This window comes from Poecilia reticulata, chromosome 9, assembly GCF_904066995.2.
Source record: "Poecilia reticulata chromosome 9, P_reticulata-male-v2, whole genome shotgun sequence".
NCBI classification, from domain to species: Eukaryota; Metazoa; Chordata; class Actinopteri; order Cyprinodontiformes; family Poeciliidae; genus Poecilia; species Poecilia reticulata.
In genome coordinates this window covers 17447401-17454168 of record NC_088838.1, presented here as the reverse complement: position 1 = coordinate 17454168, position 6768 = coordinate 17447401, and positions in this window count along the sequence as shown.

The window sequence follows — 6768 nt, the reverse complement described above, 5'->3', positions numbered from 1 at the left end:
TGGAATAAAAACTCTTAAGATGTAGGTGAGCTTTTCTGAGAGAGCTACATGTCGATTAGATCTTGCAAAATCTTTGGAAATACATTAAAATTGAAAATGTGAAAGCAGTAAACAGGTGGAATGTGGAAAAAATTTGGAAATTGAACATTGCATTATTATAATTTAGCTTCTTCAAAGATGCTCTTGGACCTGTTTACACACAGTTGAAAATAAACAGTCAAGGAAAAAATGAGTACACAAGGATAAATATTCAGTTCTTTATTAGAAAATGTTCACATGTTGATGTTTAGTCTGGTTTTTATTATTCTGTAAAAGATTTTTTCTAAACTGATGCCTGAAACATTGGTCTGTAATAGCTAGTCCCATGTTTTTTTGCCTACCATCCATCCATCCATCCATCCATCCATCCATCCATCCATCCATCCATCCATCCATCCATCCATCCATCCATCCATCCATCCATCCATCCATCCATCCATCCATCCATCCATCCATCCATCCATCCATCCATCCATCCATCCATCCATCCATCCATCCATCCATCCATCCATTTCTTTTAAGTATTATTCAAAAGGTTAAAAGGGGGAATGTAGGGGGGAATGTGAAATGTTCCAATTTTTTGATGACATTTTATGAAGTGAGCTGCCTTTTCATTTTTGCAAACAATTATTTATTTTGTTAATTAAAAGAATGGGGATATTATTATATTTTTAATTATAAATTAAATCCCTTGTGGGCAAAACTCCAAGGGATTTTTTTGTTTGGCCTCAATTTTGTTCAAAGATCTTTTTGTCACTTTCAAGTAAGAATCATAAAATGCTAATTTTCACATTAGATGGTGGTTACACGGTGCCTCCTGGTGACACATCAAGGTGGCATCTACACAGTTAATGGAAATGCTGTGTGTGGTTATTTTTGCTTTATGATTCCCAGGTGTGGTAAAAACCGTAACACTGACATTACTCTACTACCAGAAAAATGCATCAGATGTAAATGTGTGGTAAGTATACGCACACACACACACACACACACACACGCGCGCGCACACACGCACAGTATAAAACGAGCGATAAAGAAAAAAAGATAGGACCAAATCCAATGAAGGGGAAAAACAACAACACAGACAGCTGAAGGCAGAGATGCAGCTCTATCCATTTTTAATGACAGCACTGACTTCCTGCACACACACAAAGCACTTTATTAATACTAATGGAAGGGGAGCATGTTGTGTCAGGTGATGAGTTGAAGTATCACACCCATGTAAACACAGGCAAAGCCTTTAACAGGTCCGTGTGCATCAGAATAGTTCAAGTTGGATGTATAATTTATTATTATAATCAATGCAATATCCAAGGAAATGATTTTTGAATGTTTTTGTGCTTGTGTTCAAAAGCAGTCTGTAATGTTGAGAACATTTGGAAAAACTTGCTTAGTAAATTAGTTTTGTTCTTTTTGTTATCTTTTGTGACAAGAGCAAACAACTCTTGTCAACTCTTCTATATATATATAATTTTTATTTATCTATTTCCATTTAATTAATTTCCCTTTGGGATTAATAAAGTATTTTTGAATTTTGAATAACTCTGGATTTTATTTTGTGTCAATTAATATCAAATCAACACTCCTCATCCATTGTGCTGGAATGTATGTAATGACCATCTGTGTTAAGAGTTTAATTAGCATTTAGGCTTATTTATGTTAGAAAATCAAACTTCAGATCAACTTCAGTCACTCCTACGGAGTTCCACAAGGTTCTGTTTTTGGTCCTAATTTCATTTGCGCTTCGTTTACTTCCCTCAGATAATTTTTTATGGTTGTTCAGTGATCTCCAATCATGTAAACACTGATGATATTCAGCTTTTCACCAATTTAAAAACCCAATGTGTCTTGACATTTGCAGTCGAACAGTTTGAAATGTATACTACTACTGAGGTTGTTGAAACATTTTGTACACTTGAAAACTTAAGTTCTTTGGCAAATCTTTATGGTAATTTATCAATTTAGCCATATATCAGACATGTCATTAATTCCAGTTTTCATCAGCTAAGCAATGTTGGTAACTTAATGGTTATTACATCCAATAATGCACAATAATTCATGTTTGTATTTCCTCTTATGTGTTTTTCTGTGACTGGGATTGTACTTACCTCAGAAAAAATTCATCTGCAGCTTGTCCAATGCCCAAATTGCAGGTGTAGAGTTGTTTGAGCTGCCATGCCACTCCTTTCTGATCACTCTGCAAGTGCTCCCTCTTCAACACAGAATACAGGTTTGGACTTTTAAAGCCCTGCATGGTGATGAGCCTCTTTAGGTTTCTGATCTTCTTCATCCGTATGTCACCACCAGGGCCCAGAGGTCGACTCATCAAGGCCTGTTATCTGACCTTAAATCAAGACTTAAAACAAAGTCTGACAGAACCTTTGAATCTGTGAGGCTCCTTTCTCTTTCACTTTTGTTCTGTGGACCCAGTGGACTTTTTCACAACAGAAATCAGTCTTTGCTGGCCTTTAGATAGCCTTGTGTCTTATTGGATTTAACTTCACTGCTTTTTGTCTTTTTGTTAATGTCATTTTATTTTAGCTTTACATATTTTATCTTTAAAGTTTGTTTGTTGCAAAGCACCTTGTGGTTTACAGATTTACTAAAGTCTTTTCTAAATTGAGCCATAACGTTACATTCTCAGTGTGGAAATGGATCTTTAGCATCTCTGCAAACAAAGTTTAGCGCGCTCTACTAGTTCAAGCTTGCTTAAGATGATGCCACTGTTGCTCAGTCAGTCTTAAGTCCTGACTTTGACTTGGCCACTCCAATTTGTCTGGTTATGTTTTTGAGCTGTACAGGTAGACTTGTCATTCTTCCTTTGATTATTGTCCTGCTACATAGCCTTAGTGCACTAAAGCTAAAGAATGGATTTCTGTACATTCTCCTTCAGGATGATCTGGTAGAGGACAGAATTCATGTTTCCATCAATGACAGCAAATCGTCCAGTTCCTGAAGCAGAAACACAACCCCAGAAGGTCGTCACCATCTTTTACAGTTGTTATGATATTCTGTTTCTGTTTTCGTGTTATTTCAGTCACAACAAAGCAAGCACCTTGTAAAAAGCTCCAAAGATCTTGTGGATTATCCAGATTAGGATGTGTAAAATGGGTCTTTCTGTTATTTTTGCTCAAGTGAGAGTTTTTACCTCCGATCTCTGCTGTGGATATTGGAAATGTTTGCCCTATCTATTCTTCACTGCTTTCGTTGTTGTTCTAGTTTCCCCTGTGATCTCCTTCATTTAATTCAATAATTGTTTTTATTTAACCTGATTTGTTAAATAGAGATCACAGATCTTTGTTGACAGGGACGTTTGACCAAGATAGATGCTGTCTGCTAGCATGCCCCAAACTGTATCTTTTTCTTGTTCTGCTAGATTTTAATTGATTCCCCCAAAAAACGTTATGGTTTTAGAGTCCAGATCTGGTTCATTTATTGTCGCATCAGTGCTAAAAAGCAAGTAAACGTTTGGTCGTGAAAACCTTTAAGTTTCAGCTTTGCTAGCGTCGGCCCACACTCTCTTAAGTAGAAAGGTGGCAAACATTTTGTTCATGCATAATTAAAGGTCAACAGTGTGATGCAAAACAGAAATTGAGAGGAAGACCGTGTTTATGCTAATAACTTGTCAGACAGTGAGGCCAGCGACTTTCTGACACCATGTATAAATAATGAGACAAGATCAGGGGAAAGCAGTGGGTACAGGGCCAAACAACGCTGCCTCTGGCTAACAATAGGCGCTGACAGCAGGCTGACTGAGTGCTCTAAAATCCGCCTGCATGCTGGTGGCATGTCTGAGTGGATTTGTTTGTTTATTGATGTTTGTGTTTGTTTCACAGCAGTAGTCTTGTTTGGCCTGTTAGCAAACAAGTTTGTACACGAGTAGCAGCGAGCCGGTGAGACTGAGGATCGGCGAGCGACTGAAGCGCAGAAGACGTGGAAGCTCCCAGGTGTTGCTGCGTGTACTGGCAATAAGACTCGGCCTTTATGATTTCTGATCACAGGGAAAACAGTGTGGTAGAACTTTAAGAAAGTGAAAAATGCTGCTTTAATAACAATAATGATATTTAATGTAGGAGAAAACATTTTCCAATTCTGTTATGTGAAAACTTCAAACTAAACTGTAACAGGATTAGACCAAAACAAAATGCAATATAAATAATAAAATGGATGAAAGATAAAGTTATGATGAGTTTAATGGAGGGGTAGAAATCAATTTGCCAAGATTTGAACCGCTCACAGATTACTGATCAGTCAAACCCACCAAAACACGGTCATCCATCTAAAAACTGTCAGGTTGTTCAGACAAGGAGAGCATTAATTAATCAACATTCAATATTTGTCTTTATCCTGTTGTTACGTTCCCATTTTTAAATCTAATGAGTCTATTATCCTTTAACAAACCGAGACAGGTAAAATATAAATGGATAAAATACAATAAGTGCAATATTTGAAATATTTGTTGGGGGGCCCCCTCCTGTCTTGAGCACAAACATGATGACATTGGCAAAGGCCTGTTAAAAACTGGGGGACGTCGAGGCCTCCGGCGGTCAAACATGGACAGAGGCCATGTGAAGACTTGCTACTGATATCATTATTCTATGTCCAGTCTAGACGGAGCCCGTGAAGTCAGGGTGGGCCGTGTGTAATCTCTTGATTTTGTGTGTATGTGTGCGTACACGTCCTATTGTCATGCTGGCTGCTTGTCTTTGTGTCCAGTAGAGCGTATGTTTGTGTCTTTGTGTGCAGGATTAGCGTGCGTCTCCAGTCCTCTGGCTGTAATCGGACAGGACACTGGCTCCATGATGGCTTGAAACCCCCAACACCACCCACTGAGGGAACTCCTCCGTCTCTTTTTTTACCCCGTCATGCGTGCTTGGCTGCGACTTTGGCAGTATGTTAGGAGTTAAAACAATTATTCTAGCTAGATTCTTGCTAGCTAGCTGTTACTTCTTTTATTTTGGCTTGACCGAGAGCAAAACATTTTTTTTTTTTGCTCTGTGCTTTTAAAAAACAACTTGTTTTGTTGAGCAGCTCTGTAAAGCGAGAGTGTAATTCTGAAGAGAGACGCTGCGGCAGCTCCATCAGGGTGATAGTTTGGAGGTTTTAGATAAACAGCCTTCGCTGATCAGGTTAGCCCGAGCCCTCTGACCCTGGACCAGCCAGTCTGCTGTTAGTTTGACCCCCAACCTCCCCTTTTGTCTTTGAGACTCAACGCCCAAGCGCACACACCCACCAACACACACCCCTACTTTGCCTATTATCTTTGACAGCCCTTACGCTCATATTAAGATCTACTTCAGTGATTTCAGGGCTGTTTCAGCCATAAACTCTCATTTAGGGGAAATTAGCTTGGGCTAGAGTCTTGTTACTATACAGTCCTTAACAGCATTAAGCCTTTATTGTGGCTTTTAAATACCAACAAGGATGGATCGTACCATTCAAATAAAACTCCAGCATCCTACTCCGTTATACCACATGTAATAGCCACACACTTATTGTTTTACATTATTGTATTGCCATTGTGCTGTCCTCTGAGTGCCACACTGATTCTAATTACAGATACACACATGCTTAAAAAGGGGTTTATGCTCACGTCCACTCAGACGAGATCAGATGAGGAGGGCAGCAATCTCTCAACTAAGTTTATTATGGACATTAAACTATAAATCTCAGTCTCAGGTACAGTCTCTGGCTGAAGTATTCGCATTTCCTAAACATTTGTACATTTTGTCAGCAACACTTCAGTGGATCTTCATGGGAGTGAATGTGATTGACCAACACAAAGAAGCTTGTAGTTAATAAATGGAAACAAAATGAGACATGCAAAAAAGTGTGGCATTCATTTGTATTCAACCCTAATGATTCTGATACACTGGCATAAAATTCTGTGCAATAAATTGAATTAGAAAGTCTCCTATTTAGCATAAAAGATTATCTGTGTGTTAATGCCCAGCTGCTCCGTGAAGGCCTCAGAGATTTGCAACAAAAACACTGGTGAACAACTTGATGACCTCATTGAACATCAAGGAATGCAGCAGACAGGTCAGGAAAAAAGCGGTGGAGAAGCTGAAAACAAAATTGGGTTGTAAAAAAAAAAACAAAGCCCTGAGCTTTGAACGTCTCAGAGCTCAGATCAATCCATCATCTGAAAGTGGAAAGAGTAAGAGGTACAACTACAAACCTTCCAAGACATCTCCATCCAGAGGGCCATGACAGCCTCTGGAGCAGCTGTAGAGATCCACAGCTCAGGTGGAAGATTCTGTTCATTATGCATCCCACAAAATCTTGACTTTTACTCAAGACTGGGAAGAAAAAGTAATTCTTGAAAGAGACACGGAGGAAGGTGCTGTAGCCAGATGAGATAAGCGTTAAACTTTATGATCAAAATGCAAGAGCTACTAACGCTGTCCATGAACCTGGGAATGGTAGAGGTAGCCTCATGCTGTAGGTATGTTTCTCTTTGGCAGACAGAGGAGGATGAAAAGACAGAGGGAGCTAAATACAGAAAAATCTTGGAAAAATCTTTTATGAGCTGAAATGGTTTGACAGTGAGGTGGAGGTTCCTCTTCCAGAGAATCTGTCTTCAATCATTTGGACTGACTTTAAGATATTTTACAAAGATAAATGAGCAACAATTTCTGTGTTTGAAAGCTGACAGAGCGATACATCAAAACAGTTGCAGCAATAAGAGGGAGTTTTACAAACTATTAACTCAGGTAGACGGGATAG